Source organism: Bubalus bubalis, chromosome 4 (assembly GCF_019923935.1).
Source record: "Bubalus bubalis isolate 160015118507 breed Murrah chromosome 4, NDDB_SH_1, whole genome shotgun sequence".
NCBI lineage: Eukaryota > Metazoa > Chordata > Mammalia > Artiodactyla > Bovidae > Bubalus > Bubalus bubalis.
The window spans coordinates 87337084-87363609 of NC_059160.1; the positions used below are offsets into that span (position 1 = coordinate 87337084).

The 26526-nt window shown below is 40.0% G+C and overlaps 1 protein-coding gene and 1 pseudogene across 1 annotated transcript in view; both read left to right on the forward strand.

The window, feature by feature from the left end:
• The window catches only part of PCED1B (PC-esterase domain containing 1B), a 259218-nt gene that overhangs the window by 206237 nt on the left and 26455 nt on the right, over positions 1 to 26526 (forward strand). The window lies entirely within an intron of this gene.
• On the forward strand, positions 12435 to 13026 carry LOC102404919 (annotated as a pseudogene).

Sequence of the window (26526 nt, forward strand, 5' to 3'; positions counted from 1 at the left end):
ATTATGCATCGAACTTGGACTAGCGATTCGTTTCATATATGATATTATACACGTTTCAATGCCATTCTCGCAAATCATCCCACCCTCTCCCTCTCCTACAGAGTCCAAAAGAGTGTTCTATACATCTGAGTCTCTTTTGCTCTCTCGCATACAGGGTTATCGTTACCATCTTTCTAAATTCCATGTATATGCATTAGTATACTGTATTGGTGTTTTTCTTTCTGGCTTACTTCACTCTGTATAATAGGCTCCAGTTTCATCCACCTCATTAGAATTGATCCAAATGTAGAATTGATGCTTTTGAACTGTAGTGTTGGAGAAGACTCTTGGGAGTCCCTTGAACTGCAAGGAGATCAAACCAGTCCATCCTAAAGGAAATCAGTCCTGAATATTCATTGGAAGGACTGATGTTGAAGCTGAAACTCCAATACTTCGGCTAAATAATATGAAGAACTGACTCATTTGAAAAGACCCTGATGCGGGGAAAGACTGAAGGCAGGAAGAGAAGGGGACAACATAGGGTGAGATGGTTAGATGGCATCACCAACTCAATGGACATGAATTTGAGTAGGCTCCAAGAGTTGGTGATGAACAGGGAAGCCTGGTGTGCTGCAGTCCATGGGGTCACAAAGAGTCAAACACGACTGAGCAACTGAACTGAACTGAACTGATATGCTACCCACAAGCATGTAGACTCCAGAGCAGTTGGACCTGAAGATTGAAGAAGCTGACTCCTACTTACCTCACCACCAACCTGTCAGAAGAATGTCCACTAGCTGATCATGCTCTTTGAACAATTATATGAAACTTCTCACTGTCTTCTCCAAGTTGGGACACATGGTTTTGAAGGCATGAGCCTGCTGTGGCCCCCTTTATCTGGCAAAGTAATACAGCTATCCTTTCCTACTTCTCCCAAAACTCTGTCTCCAAGATTTGATTTGGCACCAGCATACAGAGAAGCTAGGCTTTCAGCATCACATTCAACCCTAAATCTATTGCATTTGTGTGCTAAGCCCTCCACCACAGGCACCGTTGACACCCTGAAGTACCAGAAGAAATGCATGGCTAAGAACACCTAACTCACTCCCACCCCCAGTGGAAACATATTCCAGGGAATAGAATTGGTGTGTCTTGGACTTTTTGGCTGGAATTTCCAAAAAGAGGCCTGATTTTGATATAAAACCAAACCTAGGTCCACTCATATGCTACACAGAAAATCCAATTTACCAACAACAGTTTGTAGTGAAGGAAAGCACAGCATTTATTGCAGATGCCAAGCAAGGAAAACAAGCAGCTCTTGTTCAAAGCTTCAACCTCCCAGATGATTTTCAGGGGAGGTCTTTTAAAAAGAACATTTGGAGCTAGGGATGCAGGGAGCATGACTTTTTTCTGATTGGTTGTCGGTGATGAGGTAACAGTTTGATGGTTTGGGACTCTTATTTAATCATCAACCTTCTGATTTCAATCCGTTTGGGGTCTCTGTACTTGTGCTTAGCAGGAAGTCACCATCCTCCCATCTGAGTGTGGGGGCCTTCATTCCTGAAGAACAATTCAGATATGTGTCAAATTGTTATTCCTCCCTTGAGGAGGAACTAGGACCCTTTTTATCATTGAACTATTGTTTCTTGACTGCTTTTCCTTTATTTCTGCTTTCTCTTACTCCCTAACTAGTAACTGCTTAAGTCTGCTCTTTGAGACTCAGGAAAGACCAAGGAGACTACAGCCTTTATCTACAAACAAGAAAGAGGGGGCACTGAGGTGCTTTTGTCAAAAAACACCTCAGTGGGGCCTGATTTCGAAAACTCAACTTCTCTTTACACTGGTGTCAAATTGAATCTTGTAAACAGAGTTTTTGGTGAGGTAGAAAAGGATATACTTTGCCAGCCAAAGCAGGCTAATGCCCTCAAAACTGTGTGCCCCAGTTTAGAGAAGATGTTGCTGGGAGAAGCCAATTCTGCTTCCATGCTGAATCCGTTTCTTTAACTTTAATCTTTGCTTTTTGTTGTTTTAATCACACATAATGGCCTGCCTCAGAGAACCCTGCACCTCTACCTGACTGTTAAAGTGCCTTTGTTAGAGACAGTCTGACCCAGCCCTCCTGTGAATGGCTGCAGAAAAGAAGAAATTAACACACCCCCTCCTATTTTGCAAGATACATGGCCTTTTTACTTTACTTTCTCACCTCTTCTCTCTCTGTTCTATAAAAGAACCTAGCATCCAGATCCTGATAAGATGGTTATTTTGAGACATTAGTCTGCCATCTTCTCAGTCAGCCAGCTTTCCAAATAAACTTATATTCCTTGCCTCAATACCTCCTCTCCGATTTTATTGGCCTGTCATGTGGCTAGCAGAGAAAGCTTGGACTCAGCCACAAAGATAGTGAGAAGTTTTTATAGTAATTGTTCAAAGAGGGAGTGGTCAGATGGTGGACATTCTTCTGATAGGTTGGTGAGATAGGTAAGAGTGAGAATTTTCGACCTTCAGGTCCAACTGGTCTGGGGTCTATATGCTTGTGGGCCTACCATAGTTAATCATTTATTTCTCCCACCTGGAAGGGGTTTCAGTGTTTGCAAAATAACTCAAAGATATTGTTATATGTGTATGCATTGATGGAGAATCAGGATGTTACCCCAGGACTGCTCTTGACTGTTTGTTTCTCCCTGGTCTCTCCTCCCCTCCCTTCCTTAATTAACAACTGCTTGAATCTACCAGTTAGAACTCAGAGAAAGTCATGGAAGCTGAATGAAGACTGTTTTCTATAATCAAAGAAATGAGGGACACATAAAGGCGTTGTGCCCAAGAGCCCCACAGGGCCCTGCTCAGTATCAGGTCCTGTGAGGTCCAGGGTTTGGTTTCAGTTGCAAAGAAAAATAGATGTTCCAAGACTAGGTCACAGAGAAAGACTTCTCTGCCTTGGAAAGAACAAGACATGGGCCTGAGTCCCAGGCTCTGAGGGAGAAGCTATTTCCCTTCCTTGTAAGTCTGTATGGCAATACCTTTCCCTCCACCCTCAGGTCATTTTTGTGTGTTTCCCTGGCTTTCTAGACTGCCAGATCTCAGAGGGCAGGATGCCTCACTGATTCACCCCTGTGTTCTCCACAGTGCTAGTCTAGGGCCTGTTACCAAGTTGATTCTTTGTCATTGACTGACAGCCTTTGTATCTGGAGATATGTACTGGAGAAATGTTTTAAGAAGAGTTGGCTTTCTCTGGTGGGAGTTTTGCTGGCTGGGAAGGTGATGTAGGGTAACTTCTCAGTGGGGTTCAAATTTTGAGTGCTAGGGAAAGAGCAGCATGATTGGAAGAGAGGCACATTTCACTCAGATACACTCTGTTATCTTTGTTTTACATTTAAATGAAACATTTGGGTCTACATAAAATTTGGATGACACGTTAAGGGCAATTTCCTCAGTGTGATTCAGGTTGCTGATTAGAGAACTGAGGCCTCCTGGGGTATGCTGTTTGTGCTACTGATTGGTTAAGGGCTTTTTCAATGAGGGGTGAGCTCATTTTCCCTTGGAGAACTGAAGAGCAGAGCATTTCAGGCACAGCCAAAGCAAACTCTCTTTCAAAAATATCTGATCCCCGGAACTGAAGCTCTTGAGCTCTCTTCCTCACTATACAGGAAACAGAGCTGTCAGCTGCCCTGTGTAGTGAAGAATTAACCTCCATTGTAAGAGGTCTGACCTTTGTCCTCAACTGCTGGGAGGTGATCTCCGATGTCTTTCTTCTTCTAGGGGCAGTAGATCATCCAATAAAGTGATTTAGGATGGGGCAGGCCACACCAAAATGACCAACCACAGGACTCAGAGCAGAGGCTTTGGGTCTCCCAGGATCAGGAACCTGGACACTGACCACATGGGCAACTGATGAATCACATCTATGTAATGTGGACTGTGGACTCACAGTCACTCAGTAGCTCAGTTGTGTCCAACTCTGCAACCGCATGGACTGTAGCCCACCAGGCTTCTCTGTCCTTGGAATTCTCCAGGCAAGAATACTGGAATGGATTGCCATTCCCTTCTCCAGAGGAACTTCCCAACCCAGGAACCGAACCCTGGTCTCTTGCCTTGCAGACAGATTCTTTACCAATTGAGCTACCATTTGAGCTACCATCTATGTAATGGACCTCAGTAAAAACCAGACACCTCAGCCTCTCTGGTTGGCAATACTCTGTGCATATCATCACATGTTGATATTATTATGCCTCTGGCTCCCCAGAGAGAAAAGAAGACCACACAAGCTCTCTGCATTTCAAACCTCCTAGACTCTACTCTCTGTGTATCTTCCTGTGGCTAATCTTAATATATGTATCCCTTCCCAGCTGTAAATCATAACTGGGAATCTACCACTTTTCAGTGAGTTCTGTGCATCTTTCTAGAGAATTCCAAACCAGAGGGTGGTTTGGGGAGCCCCTTGAACTTGCAGTTGGTGTCAGAAAGGAGGACTGTCTTGAGGACTGTGCCCTCCCACTTTTCAATTGGCCCTAAAGTTCTCACACACAGTCTCCCAGTAAAACAAGACCCCAGGCCCAGAGAATAACGAACTAGTTGGTGCTTTGGAAAGGATCCATACTGAGATTAGGAGTACCCCAGGCTAGGGTGCTGGAGATCAGGGGAACCATGTCCTGCATATCCCCATGCAAGTCTGACAAATCTACTAATGGTAGGTTTACCAGCTAACTAGACATACTAAAGGAATAGGCTCTGATGGACTTTAAGGATTTTCATCCAAAGAACACAGTGAACTAGAAAACAGGTTCTAGGTCAGGCTCAACAACTAGAAACCTAGAGTCTGTACAACATAGTCTCCTGTACAACCCAGTCCCCTGTGAGTCTGTATAACCCAGTCTCCTGTGCTTCAGTCTTCCCATCTGTAAAATGGGAATGATAGTCCCTGACCTGATCGCTTACAGGTTATTAGAAGGAAAAAATGAACAATGTGTGTGAAAAAAGTTTAGAAACCTGTGACATGCTATTTGTACAAATGGACACTATTAATACTGTATACTACTCATAGCCAACTGATAGATGAGAGACCCAGAGGATGAAGTGACAAATTATTGCAAGTTAATAAACTGGGAATCCATGTCTCCTAACTTACATCCTGGTGATTGTTTTTAATGAAATACAGTCATACTAGAACATTCCCTTGTCCAGACGGCATGCTTTTGATAATTTCAAGTGTTTGGAGTGAGCAGGAAGCTGTCTCTGCACATAAAACAGCTGCCACAGACACCACTTTCCAGTGAAACGCTCCACCAACCCCAGTGGGGAAATAGTCTAAAATTAAGCGTATCGTTTTAACAATTTATTATTTATCAGGTTAGAAGCTACAGAATAAGCAAGGTAGAGTAGCTGGGGACTGCAACAGATGTGACGCCTGAGAAATTAACAGTAGTGGCAGCAGTTTCAACCCGGAGTAGAAGAGCCCTATATAATTTATCATTACTGCTATCTCCATAATGACGTGCCCCAGAGATTAAAAGAGGTTTAAATGCTGTTCAGTTTGCCCTGAAAGAAGACAAAGGAAGGAAGTAAAAGATGTGATTATTGAAGAGATAGAGACACGGCTATCATTTTATGCTGATCACTTATTTGCATATAGAGAAAACCTCAGAAAATCAACTAAAAAACTATTAAAATAATACTTTAATCTCAGTTTCCTCATGGAACATAATAGGTCATTGACAAGTGGTAGAGAGTAAATACAAGCTTCAGATACAAAAGTTCAGCACTTTCCAGTCCATTAGGACTTACCAAATAGAAATCGTAGTGGGGAAAAAAGGATACATTTGTAAAAGTCATAACAAGTACCAAATCAAAATTCCAAGAAATATAAAGAAATGTGTAGCACCTATATGAGGAAAACTATACAACTGCAGAAAGAGAAAATGAATTTGGAAGATCAGATCAGATCAGTCGCTCAGTCGTGTCCGACTCTTTGCGACCCCATGAAACGCAGCACGCCAGGCCTCCCTGTCCATCACCAACTCCCGGAGTTCACTCAGACTCACGTCCATCGAGTCAGTGATGCCATCCAGCCATCTCATCCTCTGTCGCCCCTTCTCCTCCTGCCCCCCAATCCCTCCCAGCATCAGAGTCTTTTCCAATGAGTCAACTCTTCGCATGAGGTGCCCAAAGTACTGGAGTTTCAGCTTTAGCATCATTCCTTCCAAAGAAATCCCAGGGCTGATCTCCTTCAGAATGGACTGGTTGGATCTCCTTGCAGTCCAAGGGACTCTCAAGAGTCTTCTCCAACACCACAGTTCAAAAGCATCAATTCTTTGGGGCTCAGCCTTCTTCACAGTCCAACTCTCACGTCCATACATGACCATAGGAAAAACCATAGCCTTGACTAGACGAACCTTTGTTGGCAAAGTAACGTCTCTGCTTTTGAATACTGAATGGTAAAACAGGATATTGCAGAGATGTCACTTTTTCTAAACTAGAGTAATGCCAGGCAAAATCTCTTTTCATACTCTTCGTTGGGTTCTCAAGGCAAGAATACTGAAGTGGTTTGCCATTCCCTTCTCTGGTGAATCACATTTTGTCAGAAATCTCTACCAAGACAAAACTGACAAAACCAACTGAGTGACTGAACTGAACTGAGGCAAAATCTCTACAATTTTTGGAACTTGGAAAAACATCTTAAAATTTCATTTGGAGTTATACAACAGGCAAGTATACTGAAGAATAGACTTTTGTGAAAAAGAAGGGGGGATAGAGACAATCCTAACATACAGAGCATATTATAGAGCACAGGGGAGGAAGAACTTTCATCTACCCTTTCAGGATCTGTGCCTACACCTGAGGATTAAAAGGGCACAGACAGGGAAAAAACATACAAATTGTATTCACTGTTTTTGCATGTACCTGGGAGTCTCATGAAGAAAAAGAAATACAACTGAGGACTTGTACACTTTTAAACAAAGAAACAAGAAATTTGTGGGGAATTGACAAAACAGAGGTTTGGGCTAGGGGACAATAAGCTGTGAGAAAGTGGCTAGGAAATATATGGGGGAAATTGGTGGAATATCAGGGTTATTTCAGTAGGTTTATACAGATCCATTTCGGTGTTGGCTTTCCAGTCTATGAATGATCTTCTCTTCTGGTACAGTGAGGGTACCTTTCTCTTGGGGAATTTTGTGACCTGCTTTTAGGTAGAAAATAGGAGAGCACGGAACCCCTTATGTCTCTGTGTTTCTCAAGTGCCTTCAACTCAAAATAATCAATACACCAAAGTGGCATATTTGAAGAGTCATGTTCTGAATCCCTTCAACAGTTGCAATAATTAAATCAATATGGGATGGATATGAGCCTATTCAGATTGATGAAACAGACATCTCACAAACAAATCGCATTTATATTATGAAAAGCAGGGCATCACACATCAACGGGGAAGAAACCTTACTCAATAAGTGGTGTGGAACAAATGGTCATTACTGAGAGGGAAAAATCTATTTAGATTTTTGCTTTATATTCTATACCAAAATGACTTCAATACAAATTAATAGAACTCAATTTATGGACACTCTTGTTTCTTCATTCACTGGGAAAACTGAAGCTATTTCAGTTTCCCACCATCCTCTCCACTCACCAGCCAACAGTTTTCCCCCTATACTCTGCTTTCCCTCTTATTATTTGAGACAAATTGTCCTGCTTCTCTAGGGGGGCAATTCCTTCACTTGGGCCATAGGGTAGCTCATCCAATAGAAATGTAATGTGAGGGACTTTCCTGGTGGTCCAGTGGTTTAAGACTCCATGCTTCCAAAGCATGGGGCACAGGTTTGATCCTTGGTCAGAGAACTAAGATCCTACATGTACATAACGCAGCCAAAAAATGACAAATAAAAAAAAATTTTTTTTAAGAAATGTAATGTGAGTCACATGTAGAATTTAAAATTTTCTAGGACACGACTGAGCAACTTCACTTTCACTTTTCACTTTCATGCACTGGAGAAGGAAATGGCAACCCACTCCAGTGTTCTTGCCTGGAGAATCCCAGGGACGGGGGAGCCTGGTGGGCTGCCGTCTATGGGGTTACACAGAGTCGGACACGACTGAAGCGACTTAGCAGTAGCAGCAGTACCAATATAAAAAGGTAAAAAGAGTATGTGAAAATAATTTTAATAGCACCTTTCATTTAACTCAGTATATCCCAAATAGCATTTGAATGTGTAATTAACATTAAAGTTTTTAACAAGATATTTTGCATTCATTTGCTCACACTAAGTCTGTGAAATCTGGTATGTATTTTGTGCTTTACAGCACATCTCAATTAGGACTTGCCACATTTCAAGTGCTCAGAAGCCAGCTGTGGTTCCTTGTTACCATTTTGGACCATTCTGTCCCAGATCTCATCCCTTCTTCCGTATCCAAGGACATCACTCATTCCCTGCATCTCTTAGATGGATGGGTTTTCATCTCTCTTCTGCATCACTCTCTTCTTCACATAAACATGCTGTTATTTTTCCAGTTTTAAAATAGCCCTCTCATGACCCCACTTATTGACATTTTCCCATAAACTCTATTTTGACTCCTCTTTTTTGTTGTTTTCTTGTTTTGTTTGTTTGTTTTTGGCTGCACCAGGAGGCATGTCAGATCCTACTTCCCTGACCAGGATTCAAACCGCATCCACTGCAGTGGAAGGGCAGAGTCTTAACCCATTCCCTGACTGCTCTTTTTTAAAGCAGAATTACTTTGTTTTGCTACTTGTCTTGTTTACGATCGTTGTTTACAGTTTTTTCCCCACATTCTCCCCTAAATCCATTCCAAATCAGGCTTTATCTGCCAGCACTCCAACAAAACTCTCTTTATGAAATTTGCCAAATGATCACTGTATTAATCAATTCAATGCTAATTTCCAATTTTTCATCTTGCTTGTTTTAGCTGATGGTGCTCCATCTAAATAGACTCTTTTGTTTATTTATTTGGCTGCACCCGGTCTTATTTGCAGCACGTGGGGTCTTCGTTGCAGTGCACAGGCTCTCCAGTGGGTCACAAGCCCAGTAGTTGTGGCACGCTGGCTCAGATGCCCCGAGGCATACGGGATCTTAGTTCCCCAACCAGGAACTGAACCCATGTCCTCTGCATTGCAACTCAGATTCTTAACCAATGGACCACCAGGGAAGTCCCTAAATAGACTCTATTTAACTTGAGGATACCGCACTCATGCTTTTCCTTCTACTGAATTGGTCACTTTCTTTACCTGGTTCCTCTTCATCGTCTCAAACTGTGAATGTTGAGGGCCCCATGGCTCAGAATTTGGATCTCTTCCCCAGCCTAATTATATCATTTACTTGAAATTGAATTTCAAGGCTCTAAATGTTGTCTATATGATTTCAATACACAAATCTGTATCTCCAGTCCAGATCTTTCCCCTAAACTTTACTCATGTTTTCACTTGCTCACTTAGCATTGCGCTAACAAATTACTACAAACTGGGTGGCATAAAACTCAAATTTACTCTCTCACAGTTCAGAAGGCCAGAAACCTGAAACCAAGGCGTCAGCAGGGCTGGCTGCTGGAGGCGCTGAGAGAGAAGCTGCTCTGGGTCCCTCTCAAAGCATCTGGTACTTGCAGGCAATCTCAGGCATATCTTACAATTTATAGACACATTGCTCCAGTCCCGCCTCTGTCCTCACATTGTACTGTCCCTTGTGTGTCCCTGTGTGTTTACCTCGCCTTCATATACGGACATCTGTCACAGGATTAGAACTGATCTTAATCCAGTATGATTATGTAATTTAAATAATTACATTTGCAAAGATCCTATTTCCAAATAAGGCCATATTCTGAAGTTCTGAGTGGACATGATTTTGAGGGGATGCTATTCAGTCCAGTATAGTACTCAACATTGTCATTTATAGTAAGTTCCCTACGTACAAATGAGTTCAGTTCCTAGAGTGTGTTCGTGAGTCCAGTTTAATTGTAAGTCAAACAAAGGTAGCAGAGGTACCCAACTAACACATAGTACTGTACTTTAATAGACTTATTAATACTTTCACACAAATAATACATAAAAAAGCACAAAAAATAAAGAAAATGTTTTTACCCTTATAGTGCAGGGCTTTAAAAATTACAGTAGTACAGTACAACAGCTGATATATATGGGTTGGTGTCAAGTGAACAGGCAAGAAGAGTTACTGACTAGAGGAGGGAGAGGAGGTGGGAGATGGTAGAGCTGAAGGATCGTCAGCAGTAGGAGACAGAGTGAAAGGTGAAAATCACTGAGTCATATCTGACTCTCTGAGACCCCATGCTATACAGCCCATGGAATTCTCCAGGCCAGAATACTAGAGTTGGTAGCCGTACCCTTCTCCAGGGGATCTTCCCCACCCAGGGGTTGAACCCAGGTCTTCCACATTGCAGGCAGATTCTTTACCAGCTGGCCACCAGGGAAACTCACAGAGGGCAAGCTGCAATTTCATTCATGCCTGACACTGATGGAATGCATGTTTACATTTTTGAAGGTTCTCAACTTGAAGGTTTGTATGTACAAAAGTGACTTACTGTAATATCAAATGGGCATCTAATTTAAGATGTCAAAAACTGAACTAATCTTATCCATCTCTTTTCCATCCATAGTCTTCTTCATCTCAGCTGATAAAAAATCCATTCTTCCAGTGGAATCCTACCTTCACCGTATATCCAAAATGTGACCACTTCTTACTACTTCCACTGTTACACTATGATCTGGGTCACCCTCACGTCTTGCCAGGATTATTGTAATAGTCTTTTAACAGGTCACTCTGCATCTATGCTTGTTTCCCTACAGTCATTTTCAGAAGAACAGCTAGAGTGACCCTGTCAAAACCCAAGTTAGATTATGAGCCTTTCAATGGCTCCCATTTTATTCACAGTGAATGTCAGACTTCTTAGAGTCTCACAATAGTCCCCTTACCCCTCTTAATCTCCCAACTTGTCACTGCTCCAGCTACGGTGGACTCCATGCTGTTCCTTCAACAATCCAGGCAACCTCTGACCTCAGAAACTTTGTTCATGTTATTCCCTTCACCTAGAAAATTCTTCCCCCAAATATCTGCTTGCCTTATTCACTCACTTCCTTTAAGTATCTTGTTCAAATATCCTTTTTAAATGAGTTCTACTCTGATCCTCCCTTGTTTATAATTACAATCCCCTACCTCCTCTCACTATTGATCTCCATAGCTCTGCTTTACTTTTTTTTCCCCTCATGGCACTTACTACCTTCTAACACATCATATAATATACTTATTAATTATGTTTTTTTGTCTACTTCCTCTACAAGTAAGGTCCAAGAGGGTAGGAAATATTGTCTATTTTGTTTTCTGATGTATACCTAGAACATATTAAATGTTCAGTATTTATTAAATAAATGAAAGACATTAATTAAATGAATGAGAAATGAATGAGGAACTACTTTCTAGGCAAAGATTAAAAGGAATCACAGAGTAGGGAATTCTACATTTTACTACATACAAATTTAAAACTTTATCACGTATAATAAAACACAAAGATAGGCTACTATTTTAGAAAACCCCTATATCACTCCCAAAGTAAGACCTTTAAAAGTTTTTAAATACATGAGCATTCATAATAAAAATTCAAGCTTTAAGTCATTTTTTCCAAATCTAGAAAAAAAGCGTTGAGGTTTATTATCTGTACTTTTGCTAAAGTCTGCTTGCATAACTTTATATTTTCTCCATAATACTGATACAAATTAGGATTTAGTTACAGGACTTTTACACATTCTTAATTTTCTATCCATGCTTGTTTTTCCAAATTCCTATTGGTCCTTTGGTTCAAATTTTTATTTTAAATACTATTTTAAGCAAGTGGAAACCTAAAAAAGTAGGACAGACATTTTGAGCCATCACTGGAATTTAAAATAAGTTTTTTTTTTTTACATGCACATGGAATTATCTTAATGATATTAAATGGCTTTACTATAAATAATCTTTTAAGGAACTTATATAAAAAGGTTTTAGGTAATTAAGGCCAATTTTTGACAGTTTTTCAATCAGAAAGGGTTGGATTGAAGCTGAAAACAGACTAAGAAGCTTGCTAGCCGATCCCCTGTGTTCCTCCTGCGCTGGGGCCCCACCCACAACCAGAAGAGACTTTCTAGCCCACTCCTCACTGTACTGGTGAGAAAACAAAACCTCAGGAGTTAAGCAAGTTCCGTGCTGAGTAGTTAAAACTATGACTTTGGTTTGAATACAATAAAATCTCCAGAGGGCAATTTTTTACTTCAAGTATTTATAAATTGTTAGCGTTAATATTGGAGAAGGCAATGGCACCCCACTCCAGTACTCTTGCCTGGAAAATCCCATGGATGGAGGAGCCTGGTAGGCTGCAGTCCATGGGGTCGCTTAGAGTCAGACATGACTGAGCGACTTCACTTTCACGCATTGGAGAAGGAAATGGCAACCCACTCCAGTGTTCTTGCCTGGAGAATCCCAGGGACCGGGGAGCCTGGTGGGCTGCCGTCCATGGAGTCGCACAGAGTCGGACACGACGGAAGCGACTTGGCAGCAGCAGCAGCAGCAGAGTTAATATTAAAAATATAGAAAGTTGGGCAGAGCAAGATGACAAAGGGAACCTCATCATTTGGAAAGCATCAGAATAAGCCACACGCTGTGCTGCTGCTGCGGTTGTAAAGCCTACCACCTTCAGAAGTCAACCTGCGGCAGATGTGGCTGTCCTGCCAAACAAAAGAGAAAGTATAACTGGGGTGGTAAAGCTAAAAGGCGAAATACCACGGGGACTGGTCGAATGCGGCACCTAAAATCTGTATACGGCAGATTCAGGCATGGATTCCATTAAAGAACAACACTTAAACCCCAAAGGGCAGCTGTCGCGGTATCCGGTTCATCTTAAGGATTTCAATGATTAGTCAAGCAATAAATGTTCTGGCTTTAAAAAGCAAAGTAAAATAAAAATATAAAGTTACGAGGAGTATCATACTAAATTATTCTTTCTAAAGAAAAAATTCTCTCTAAAGAAAGTAACATTTTAAATTTTTTTTAATATTAATTTTTTTTCTATAACACTGCATTGAAAAATATAATGGAAATACAGGAAAGTGCTGAAGATAAATACACAACAAATTGTGATGTAAACACTGATGAAAATACCATTAGGTCAAAAAATAGACAACAGTATTGCCAACATTCGGAAGATCCCTCTGTGCCCCTTCGAATTGCAACCACTTCTCTACCTCCTTTCCCAGAGGTAACCATTATCCTGGCTTGAATAATAGACTCCTTGCTTTGTTTTAGAGTTTCAGCCATCTAATATGCATGCCTAAAATTATGCTTGTCTTATTACTGATCTTAGAAAAACATTCAGCATTTCCCCATTAGGAAAGATGTTAGTTGTGTGTTTTTACAGATGCCCTTTATCACACTGAGGAAGTTTCCTTAATGTTGAACTCCCTAAAATGATTTTTTTATGTCAATTGATATGACCATAAGAGTTTTCATCTTTAGACTGTTAATATGGTGAATTATGTTGATAGATTTTGAACATTGAACCAGCTTTGCATTCCTGAGACAAAGCTGACTTGGTCATGGTGTATTATTCTTTTCATATTTTGCTAGATTTAATTTGCTAATATTTTTGAAAATTTGTTTATGAGTGATATTGGTCTGTGGGAGAAGGCAATGGCATTCCACTCCAGTACTCTTGCCTAGAAAATCCCATGGATGGAGGAGCCTGGTAGGCCGCAGTCCATGGGGTCACTGAGGGTCGGACACGACTGAAGGACTTCACTTTCACTTTTCACTTTCATGCATTGGAGAAGGAAATGGCAACCCACTCCAGTGTTCTTGCCTGGAGAATCCCAGGGACTGGGGAGCCTGGTGGGCTGCCGTCTATGGGGTCACACAGAGTCGGACATGACTGAAGCGACTTAGCTGCAGCAGCAGCTGGTCTGTAGGCATTTAGTTGTTGTTGTATTCAGAAAACTAAGATCATGGCATCTGGTCCCATCACTTCATGGCAAATAGATGAGGAAACAGTGGAAACAGTGTCAGACTTTATTTTCTTGGGCTCCAAAATCACTGCAGATGGTGACTGCAGCCATGATATTAAAAGATGCTTACTCCTTGGAAGGAAAGTTATGACCAACCTAGACAGCATATTCAAAAGCAGAGACATTACTTTGCCAACAAAGGTCTGTCTAGTCAAGGCTATGGTTTTTCCTATAGTCATGTATGGATGTGAGAGTTGGACTGTGAGGAAAGCTGAGCGCCAAAGAATTGATGCTTTTGAACTGTGGTGTTGGAGAACACTCTTGAGAGTCCCTTGGACTGCAAGGAGAGCCAACCAGTCCATTCTGAAGGAGATCAGCCTTTGGATTTCTTTGGAAGGAATAATGCTAAAGCTGAAACTCCAGTACTTTGGCCACCTCATGCGAACAGTTGCCTCATTGGAAAAGACTCATGCTGGGAGGGATTGGGGGCAGGAGGAGAAGGGGACGACAGAGGATGAGATGGCTGGATGGCGTCACCCACTTGATGGACATGAGTTTGAGTGAACTCCAGGAGTTGGTGATGGACAGGGAGGCCTGGCGTGCTGTGATTCATGGGGTCGCAAAGAGTAGGACACAACTGAGCAACTGAACTGACTGTACTGTCTTTGTCTGATTTTGGTGTCAGTATAATGCTAGCCTCATAAAATGACTCAAAAAATGTTTTGCCCTTTTTTACTTGTTAGAAAAGATTACATAGAATGGTTTTATTTCTTTAAATGTTTTGTAAAATTCTCCAGTGAAATTATCTAGGTCTAGAGACTTTTTGCAGAAGTTTTAAAACTATGCATTCAATTTCTTTAATAGTTATAAGATATCTGGTGACAACTGTGATAACCTTTTTTTATTCCTCCAATTGGTACATAATGTTTTCTCTCTTTCTTATGGGGGGTTTAATATTAATAGACATTTATTAATTTTATAGATCTTTCCAAAGAGTCAGCTCTTTGTTTCATTGATTTTCTCTATTGTTTTCCTGGTTTAAATTTTATTGATTTCTGCCTTTATCTTCATTATTTTCTCTCTTTAACTTGCTTTGTGTTCATTTTGCTTTTTTTTAGCTTCTTAAGGAGGAAGCTTAGATTATGGATATAAAATCTTTCTTTTCGATATAAGCATTTAATGTTATAGTTTCCCTCTAAGTAGGGTTTCCCTAATGGCTCAGCTGGTAAAGAATCTGCCTGCAATGAAGGAGACCCAGGTTCTATTCCAAGGTCAGGAAGATCCCCTGGAGAAGGAAATGGCAATCCACTCCAGTATTCTTGCCTAGAAAATCCCATGGTTAGAGGACTGGGGGGCTACAGTCCATGGGGTTGCAAAGAGTCAGGCACACCTGAGTGACTAGCACACACACACTCTGCTTTGTCTTCATCCCACAGTTTCTGTTATGTTGTATTTTATTTTTGTTCAGTTTTAAATCTTGACTAATCTTCCTGAAGACTTCCTTTTGACCTGTGGCTCATTTAGATGCATATCATTTAATTTCCAAGTATTCAGAGATTTTCCTTTTATTATTCTCCTATTTATTTCTAGCTTTATCATATTATTGTCAGAGAACACGCTTTTTATTTTATTTCCGTTTTTAAAAATTTCTTAAGGTTTCATCGCTCAGAACATAATCTACCTTGGTGAATGTTCAAAATGTACTTGAAAAGGATGCTGACATAGTAGATTGCATTGCTTGATTTTTAGTATTGAATCAGCTTCGCATTCCTGTGATGAACTCTCCTTGTTGGTGTTGTTCTGTCACTCAGTCATGTCAGACTCCTTGTGACCCCATGGACTGCAGCATACCAAGCTTGCGCGACCTTCTCTATCTCCCAGAGTTTGCTCAAACTCATGTCCATTGAGTCGATGATGCCATCCAAGTATATCGTCCTTATCACCCCCTTCTCCTCCTGCCCTCAATCTTTCCCAGCATCAGGGTCTTTTCCAATGAGTCAGCTATACACATCAGGTGGCCAAAGTATTGGAACTTCAGCTTCAGGGTCAATACTTCTCATGAATATTCAGAATTGATTAGCTTTAAGATTGACTGATTTGATCTCTGTCCTCAAGAGACAGAGGACTCTCAAGAGTCTTCTCCAACACCACAGTTCAAAAGCATCATTTCTTTGGCACTCAGCCTTCTTTACGGTCCGACTCTCACAACCGCATATGACTACTAGAAAAACCATAGCTTTTATTAGATGGACCTTTGTTGGCAAAGTAATGTCTCTGCTTTATAATACACTGTCTAGATTTGTCATAGCTTTTCTTCCAAGGAGCAAGCATCTTTGAATTTCATGGTTGCATGCATCGTCTGCAGTGATTTTGGAGCCCAAGAAAATAAAGTCTGTCACTGCTTCCATTTTTTCCACTGTTTGCCATGAAGTGATGGGACCAGATGCTATGATCTTAGTTTTTTGAATGTTGAGTTTTAAGCCAGTTTTTTCACTCTTCTCTTTCACCTTCATCAAGAAGCTCTTTAATACCTCTTTAGTTTCTGCCAAAAGGGTGGTATCATCTGCACATCTGAGGTTATTGATATTTCTCCTGGCATTCTTGATTTCAGCTTGTGCTACATCCAGCCCAGAGTTTCGCATGATGCACTCTACATATAAGTTAAATAGGCAGGGTGACAATATATAGCCTTGACGTACTCATTTCCCAATTTTGAACCAGTCCCTTGTTTTTTGTCCGGTTCTAACTGTTGGAATTCTTCTTGGCCATGGTAGATTATTCTTTTCATGTGTTGCTATATTCCATTTGCTGTTCTTAATATTTCTGTCAGGTAATGTTTCTATTAACATCAATTAGATGCAATTAGTTGATAATGTTCAGTTCTTCTATATCCTTGGTAATTTTACTATAATAATTACATTGTGTATTAAGAAGTGTTTACATCTCTGACTGCAATTATGCATTTTTGTATTTATGCTTTCAATACTACAAGTTTTTGCTTCATGTATTTTGAAGTTCCATCTTAAGGTTCATTGACATCGAAGAGCATTATGTCTTCTTGGTGATGGATCCTTTTATCATTATGTAGTGTTCCTATTTACTCTTGGTAAATTTTTTGCTATGAGATTTCTTTGTTAGATATTAATAGAGCCACCTCAGCTCCATTTTGATTAATGGTATAATTTTTCCACCTTTTACTTTTTGTCTACTTATGCCATTGTATTTGAAGTGAGTTTCTTACAGATAGCATACAGTTTGACCATGGTTATTTATCTATTCTGACAATTTGTCTTTTAATTAATTTGTTTGGGACAGGAACCACCAACCTACAGCCCATCCATGGGCCTTATGCAGCTCACTGCATGTTTTGGTGTTTAACCAATAAGGTATACTTGGAACACAGCCAAAACACTTATTTATGCTTGGTTTATGACTGCTTTTGTGCTACAATGGGCAAATTGAACAGTTGCGACACCCTGGCCAGAAAAGCGAAAATATTTATTATCTGGCCTTTTACAGAAAAAGTTTGCCAATCTCTATAATTCAGATAAAGCCTTTATATTTAATGTAAATATTGATATGTTTGGGTTTAGGTATATCATGTTAATATTTATTTTCTGTTTACTTCCTCTTTTTTTGTTTGTTTCCCCTTTTCTGCTTTCTCTTGAGCTATTTGAATATCTTATAGTATTCCATTTTAACTTGTCTACTCTGATTTCTGTCTACATTTATTTGCATAGTTTTTAAGTATTGCTTTAGGGCATACTTAACATTTGACACATTTAGAAATAGTATTGTACCACTTTTCATGGAATGTAGAAATCCTACCATCTTTTAAGTCCCTTCATCTCCCCTGCTTTTATGTTGGCACTTTCTTACATATTATATCAACGTATATTCAAACTATTCAGATAATTTCATAATTTTTGCTTTCAAACTTCAAACACTTTTTAAATAACTCAGTCTATTGTATTTACTCAGACATTTATCACTTACATTGCTCTTTTTAAAATATTGATGTTCTAGTTTCTTTGGGTATCAGAGTCAGTTTGCTAGCAATAAAATCTCTTAATTTTTCTGCATCTGAGAATATCTTTATTTCATTTTCTTTTCTGGAGGATATTTATTCTATGTACAAAATTCTTTTTTTTTTTTTTTTTCCTTTTTTTAAGCATTTTTAAAATGTGCTACTTCCTTTCAGCCTCTGTGATTTCTGGTGAGAAATTCATAGTCATTCAAATTGCTTTTTCTCTATAAGTAAGGCATCACTTTTCTCTGTCTACTTTCAATACTTTGTTCATTGCCTTTAGTTTTCAGCAGTTTGATTATGATGTTTGAGCATATCGTTGCATTTATTTTACTTGGAATTCTGTGAGCTCCTTGAATTTTTAGGTTTGTTATTTGCCAAATTTGAAGTTTTCAACCATGATTTTTTCAAACATTTTTCCTGCACCATATTCTTACTGTTCTCCTTCTTGGATTCTGATGACATAAATGTTAGATATTTCGGTATTATCTCTGAGGACAGCAAGGTCCCTGAGGCGCTGTTCTTTTTCTTTCATCTCTGTTGCATATATGCTGCTGCTGTGCTAAGTTGCTTCAGTCGTGTCCGACTCTGTGTGACCCCATAGACGGCAGCCCACCAGGCTCCCCCGGCCCTGGGATTCTCCAGGCAAGAACACTGGAGTGGGTTGCCATTTCCTTCTCCAATGCATGAAAGTGAAAAGTGAAAGTGAAGTCGCTCAGTCGTGTCCAACTCATAGTGACCCCATGGACTGCAGCCTACCAGGCTCCTCCATCCATGGGATTTTCCAAGCAAGAGTACTGGAGTGGGGTGCCATTGCCTTCTCCACTGTTGCATATATAGATAATTTCTATTGATCTATCTTCAATTCCACTGACTCTTTGACTCCTTCTTCTGTTGCCTCTATTACATTATTGTGTCCAGTAAGATTTTCTTTTGTGGTTATTCTATTTTTCAGTTCTAAAATTTCCATTTAATTCTTTTTTATATATTTTCTGTTTTCTCTGTAGATACTTTCTATTTTCATTCATTGCAGGGATATTTGCCTTTATTGCTTGGAACATTTTAAAATATCTTTGTCAGATAATTTCAACATCTGGGCCTTCTTGGCTTTGATGTCTACTCATCATTTTTTCCCACATCAATTGAGATTTTCATATGCTTGGTAATTTTGGATTGTATACTGGATGTTTTGAATGTCGTGTTATTAGACTCTAGGTCTTTTCTAAATCCTATAGATCATGTTGATATTTTTATTTTGGACAACTGACCCAAATGGTTCAACTTTTAAAAGACTGAAGGTTCTTTTGGTTGTGGTTTCGCAATCAGTTTTACTTTCAAAGCTTTTGCCACGCTGTTCAGGTGTGTCCTGTGGGTGCTTCATGTAGTACCTGGTCTGGGATTTAGACAGAGTCTCTCTTTTAGTTCAGTTCTCAAAGTCTTTGGTAGTGTTCAGGATTGGATCCATGTTCAGAGGTAAGTCCAGGATTTTGTAAAGAACTTTTATGGGCTTATGTTTCCAAACTCCTCTTTTTGCAATCTCCCTGCTACTTTTAAATTCTTTGAGCTCCCCTGTTTCAGTCCTTAGGCCAGAAACCTGGGACTTTACTCTGTTCTCCCATGCACTTGCCATGACTGTACTGAATTTGGCACAGATGGAAGATGCAGGTTGGTGGAGGGAGAGAAAGAATGAAAAAAACAACAGGGGTTTTTGGAGAGAAACCCCTCTCCCTTGGAGAGAAAGTTCTCTTTTCCTCAGAGTTTAGGTTCCTGTTCCTGTCCCTGTGACTGCTGCAGGATTACTAGGGGGCTGGGGAGCAAGAAAATGAAGAAGAAACCCCAGGAGTTCCTCTGCTCTTTCTGAGCATGAGAACCCCTTTTGCAAGAAGGTTTCTAGAGCTCTCTCTATTTGTGCTCTTCCAAGTTCAGCCTTACTCAAGTCTAAGGAGAAACCAGGGTTAAAACAGCAAACTGTCTATTCGGTGGCACTTTCAAATCCTGGTCTTCATTCCTGATCTTCCTGCCACTGTTTATGTTACAGAATCATGAACTAGCTGTACCACGCATTCTGTCCAGGTCCAGGTTCTGTAGTTACATTTAACAGCGACACACGTTGGAGTATGCTTATTTCACCTTACCCAGAACTACAATAAAACATTTTAATTGAAAAAGTATAAAATTAGAAAATTCACATAATCAAAAAATAAGTAAGAAAAAATATTGGAAATTCACCACTCTAATAGAATTACTCTGTGCATTTGGCATATACAACTTTCCAGATATTTTATATACAAATAGATTAGTTTTAATGTAAAATTGGAATTGGTGTAGATTAGTGGTAAAAACATGAATGCTGCCTAATTTAAATTTCTTCTCTACTGTTAATAGTTTATGTAATCTTTTTATATTTAAAATGGATAACCAACAGGACCAGCTGTATAACAAAGGGAACTCTACTTGGTGTTATGTGGTAGCCCAGATGGAAGGGGAGTTTGGGGAAGAAAGGATGCATATATATGTACGGCTGAGTCCCTTTGTTGTTCGCCTGAAACTATCACAGCATTGTTAACTGGCTCTACTCCAATGCAAAATAATAAGTTTAATAAAAAAGAAAAAGAAAGAGAAAAAATAAAAACAAACAAAAAATAACTTGTGTGATCTTGAGCAGACTACAAAATCTTTCAATATAAGATAATCATAAATAAGCATCTGTAAAATAGGAGTCACATCATCTGTCTACTTCACAGATTGTGTGGGTCACTTTAGTTAATATCTGTAAGGCACTCAATAATGCTTAATACATAATAAGTTCTATATAAGTAGACATGCTGTTATGTATGTTCTCTTTTTACTAAAAAGAAAAATCACTCTCAAACTCAATTCAACTAAGATGCATTGAAAACCTGCTATGTTGCTGTCATTAAAAAGTCAGAGACACTTTATTGATGATGGTAGTGGTGTATGCCATGGCAACAATGATTTGCTGGTCTATGACTATTAGTTAAAATTTTTTACTTTGGCAGAATTCTAATTGGCAAAGAAAAGTCAGAACCCTTGGAAAGAAAGTCAGAATCCTCTCCCAGGTCCAGCTGCATTCCCTGTGAATGAGTCCTCAGCATAGAAGAAGTCCTCTCTAAATAGCTGAGTAGGAGGAAGCTCAGGAATGAGAACTGGGGGTGACCTGGAAGTCACATACCATCCTCTAGTTCTGGATCATAGAAACTGAGGTGGAGATGTGACTGTCCTTGAGTAACACGGAGTGCCGGGGTCCAGCCCCGGCTGATCCAGGGTATTCGAAGCGGGGACGGCGTCGGCGACCTATTTATATTTATTTATTCATCAAAGATTCAAAGAGTAATAGAATGAGGATAGCTCAGTGAAGAAATTCAGTGGAGAAAAGCGGCTGAAATAAGGATAGCTCAATAGGAAAATTCAGTGGAGAAAAGAAGCTGAGTGGCTTGGTTTACGCGGAAAATCAATATAACCCGTGACACCAGGTTAGCTCTGACCACGGAGGCCGCAGGCGCCCTCTCGAATAGCGGAAGGTGCCCCACCTTAGACACCTTCTCGAGTGGGTCTTAGAAGCCCAGGCAAATAAATGGTCGCAGAGGACATCCGCGCTCCAGATGGACACTCAGTTGAAATTTGGGAGAGAGAGTGACATGGGGAGACCAAGTTTCAGTGAACAAGGCCCGCACTTTATTTTCCAAAGCAGTTTTTATACCTTAAGTTATGCATAGAGGATAATGGGGGAAGGGGTAGAGTCATGTAGCAAGCCAGGCTTTTTTCCTGTAAACTTATCATATGCAAAAGTTCAGGTGATAGACATCATCTTCTGGCCCGGAGGCCTGTTAACATTTTAAGAAACTTATCTTTCTCTAAAGGTGATTATTCCAAAGTCAGGCGCCAGCCTTCCAAAAAGCATTGAACAAAGCTGCATTTTACATTTCTATACACCCATTATATCAATCAATACACTGCCAAAGACACAGTAGGTAAGGAGTATGGAGACTTAGCAGCAAACATTGGCCCAACAAGTGAAAAACCCTTCACCAATACATTTTCTAATCAATCTTTTAACTACTCAAAGGAATCTGTGTTTAGGCAGTTTAGAACATCTCCTGCCTCTCACAGTTGGGAGGCTCTGAACAATCACATGTGGCCAGAAAAACCTATTCAGGCAGGCTAGAGGATTTCCAAAGGAGTTTGTAGGTTAAACACTGTCACATCCAAGAATTATTAACTGGAGCTGTAAGCTAACTCTTTTTTCAGAGAGAGGTAGTGGGAGACAGCCCCCCGTAAAGTCAGAGGTGTAGGTGAAAGCACAAAGCAGAAAGTAGGCAGACTCTGGTTTTGGGGGTAGATGCTCGAGAATTTCCAGGGGGACTCCTGAGGCTCGATCCCGCCTTTGCGTATGCCGAGCCTCCTTCCTCATGACCTTTGTCATGGGTGGAGTGCCTCACGCTGGCTCTCAGCAGTGATAGAATTCCAGTTGAGCTATTCCAGATCCTCACTCAATATGCAATATGCCGGCTCCCAGCAACGGAGAGGTCTGCTGTGCGACTCATTTTCCCGTTTGTTTTTTTAAAAAAGTCTATTTTTCTCCTCTTTTGGCCAGAAGATAAGGATGCTGGTGAGGTGCAGAACATGTTCCCCCAATACATGGCACCTTGGCAACTTGAATATTTTAAGCTAATATAGATAAACAACAAGTATAGGAAGGTCACACTGATTTTCCCTCTTATCCCTGATGCAGGTTGTAGGACGCTCTTGAGAGAGATACCCTCCTGGCACCTAGCACACAGAAGTGCCCTCATCTCCAAAGGGAGAGGAAATCCAAACAAACAGGCCTTGATGATTTCCCCCCAGTTTGCTAGCCTAGCTTAAACCTTTTGTTCTATCATGCTTTTCCCCTTTCTACTCTTCATTAAACCTTCTATAAAAACGCTCAGGCTTAACCTTTTTTCCAGGTCTTCATTTTCTTGCAAAAGCACATATGTTCCTTAAAACTCATATTAAATTAATTTGTATGCTTTTCTCCTGTCAACCAGTTTTTGTCGGTTTAATTGTCAGACCCAGCCAGGGGTCGAGGGAAAATTTTCCTTCCCCTAAAATATTAAAAAGGAACTCTAATTGTAATTTTTGAAGAATTCTTCAGTGCAAAGCCATTTAGATTGGTGAGTTTCTATTTTATGAGCTCCTGAGGGCAATTCATATTTCAGCATTGTGCAGTAATGATGTTCAGATCAATGAAGCAAAGTCAATAAGAAAATACCAAGAATAAGAAAAATTGTTCAATATGACTGCCTAAAATGTTATTTTTATGCATGTGCATACTTACATTTAATAAATAATAGATATAATTACATAAAATACATTTAGGAAATATTTTCAAAGTTTTGATGTTTAAGGATTTGGTTTTAGTAATTTGGAAATTTTACTTATGTGTCATGAATATTTCATTTACTCATGGCTCCAGATAAAGAAGATGTACTGTACTGAAAATAAGTATTTCTACTGGTGATTTTTAAGTGTTTTCTTTAAAAATATTAACACTATCATTAAATTTAAATTCACATTATGCTGATTCTTCATACATTGACTTTTAAACCAAGTGTATTGTGAAATAATGTATATTGAAAAATCTCCTTTTTAAAAAACAACAGGGAATCCTTCATGGTCCAGTGGTTAGGACTCCACACTTCCACTGCAGGGGGCATGGGTTCAATCCCTAGTTGGGGAGCTAATATCGTGCATGCTACACACTGCAGCCAAAAGAAAGAAATTTTAAAAAATAAATAAGCAAATGTTTGGAAAAAAAACTATTTCTAATACCAGTAGCAAGTAGAATATGGACTTAAAAAAGCAATTCACATATATTAAACGTTACAGTGGACGGATATTAAACTGTAGGAAACTACAGTGATTTTTAAAGTTGATTATTTTCCCCCATTCTTATGCTTTTTTCTTCTGATAAGACTTTTATATAATTTCCCTCCAGTACTGATACAGCCAGAATTTATTGAACATTGTGCTGTGCTTTACATATATTATTCTCATTTAATCCTCATCACAGACCTACCTACTACACTTATTATCTCCTCTTACTAAGAAAATAGAAACTTAGAAATGTTAAGTAGTTTGCTCCAGGTCCCATAAGTCAATGGAATACAAGGTTTTAAACCCAGGTCTACTGGGGGCCAAGAACCCCAGTAAATTACTGACTATGATGCAGAAATAAACAACCCTGTGGAAATTTAAGGGAGATGTTCAATTTCTCCTGGGACAACCTCTTACTCCTGCATTAAATCCTTCTATCCCCATCTTCCCTACTTGATTTATATAAAGGAGTATTTCTCCAAGCAAAGAACACTTTCTTCTGACCCATGAAAGAGAAAAAGAATGGAAAGACAGCTTATGTTTTCCCTTGGGTAAGCAGCTATTTTTCAAAGACCTTTATCAGTCGTTTCAGCAAGTGATGTCATGGTAGCCTGGTCTGGTATGTGGCAAGCACTCAGAAATGTCCATCTGACGTGACCTCTGGGAGAACTATGTCTCCCTTTCTACTCTCTGAAGCGATTCTTCTTCTGTGTGGAGGCTGTTGTCATGCAAAACTAGGGTATTTTTGACACTGTCATTTTACAGATGTACTGTATTTTCCAGCTGCTAATCTTAGAAGTGGAAATAATGATCTCGAGCTTCATTTCCCCCCTCTATTAGAGCTGAACCCTGTAATTTTGCTCGTCAGATTTGCAAATGAAGGTTATCTTATACTGTTTAGCTTGGTTTAAACGTTATCACAGTGGGCGGTTATACTCCTCCTGTCGTGCTGATGAGAAGCGCGCCTGCCTGGCTGTGTTCACCAAGGCCTCCTGCTTGAAGAGGGGAGGTGTGGAGAGGGTGCTGGAAATCAATGGATGGGGTCAGTTAAGGAAGAGGATGACAGGGTCCAGAGCACTCACTTGGAACGCCTCCACCTCCCTGGTTCTTCAGCATTTAACCATCAAAGAGTGGTTTTTATCACAGAGATTTACACTTGCCCAACCATCATCTTAATTCATTTAATAAGCCCAATAGCCCTATCGAGATAGGTTTTATTATCCTCATTTTCTACACTGGGAAACAATTCTATTAAGTGGAAAAAATTGATTCAGGTGGGGTTTTCCAGTTGGAAATCCAGACCCCAGTGCCCGCCACCCAAGGCAAAGGATGGTGATGGAAACAAGTACTACATGTTTCAGGCAGTCATGCCTTCCTTCCCCGCCCCCTGACTGGCTGCTTCTCTAACTTCTTCAGCTCTTACACCCACTTCACTCCTGCTTCAGTCCTCCAGTTTCTTGCTGTTCCTGGAACATAACAGCTGCACTCTGGCCTCAGAACTGTTGTGGTTGCTACAATCCTCCTCCAGATAGTAGCGCAGCTCATTCTCTCACTTCCCTAGAGGACTGCCCAAATATGAAGTCATCAGAGAGCCCTTTCCTGGAAACCCCACACATAATAAAGCCCTCATTACACTTTATCCCATGCCCTGAGTTTGGGGCGAAATATGCCCCAGGCTCAGACCAGCAATAATAAAACTGACTCAAACTCAGTCTACTTTTTATTATCACTGTGCACTAGAAATTCTAAACATCAATGATGGAATACTCTTCCAATAAAAAAAAAAAACAAAAACAAAACTTTCCTTGGTCTAAGTTCTAGACAATTACCATGATTACTTTTCTAAACATCTAAAATGCACACTTGAAATTAGCACAGTTTAATCATTTATTCTTTAACAAACATGGTGTTCTACTCTTTAAAAAACTGAGATATAGTTGATTTACAATGTTGTGTTAATTTCAGCTATACAGCAAAGTGATTCCGTTATATATACATACATGCTGTAGTGTGCTGTGCTTAGTCAGTCAGTCGTGTCCAGCTCTTTGTGACCCCATGGACTGTAGGCTGCCAGGCTCCTCTGTGCATAGGGATTCTCCAGGCAAGAATATTGGAGTGGGTTGCCATGTCCTCCTCAAATATATATATACACATACATATATTCTTTTTCATTATGGTTTATCACAGGATACTGCATACAGTTCCCTGTGCTATACAATAGGACCTTGTTGTTCACCCATGCTATATATACTAGTTTGCATCTGGTAATCCCTAAATCCTAATCCATCGTTCCCCCATCCTGTCTCTCCCTTGGCAACCACAAGTCTGTTCTCTATGTCTATGAGTTTGTTCCTGTTTTGTAGGTAAGCTCCTTTGTGTCATATTTTCGATTCCACATATAAGTGGTATCATATGGTGTTCATCTTTCTCTTTCTGACTTAATTTAGTATGGTAATCGCTAGGTCCATCCATGTTGCTGCAAATGGCATTACTTCACTGTTTATGGCTGAGTAGTATTCCACTGTATGTCATGTACCACACTTCTTTATCCATTCATCTGTTGATGGATAGTTAGGTTGTTTCCAGAAATATGCTGTTCTACTTGAAAGTGCTTGGGCATGGTATTCTACTTGGAAGTTACTTCAAAGAAATCTGAGCTATACAG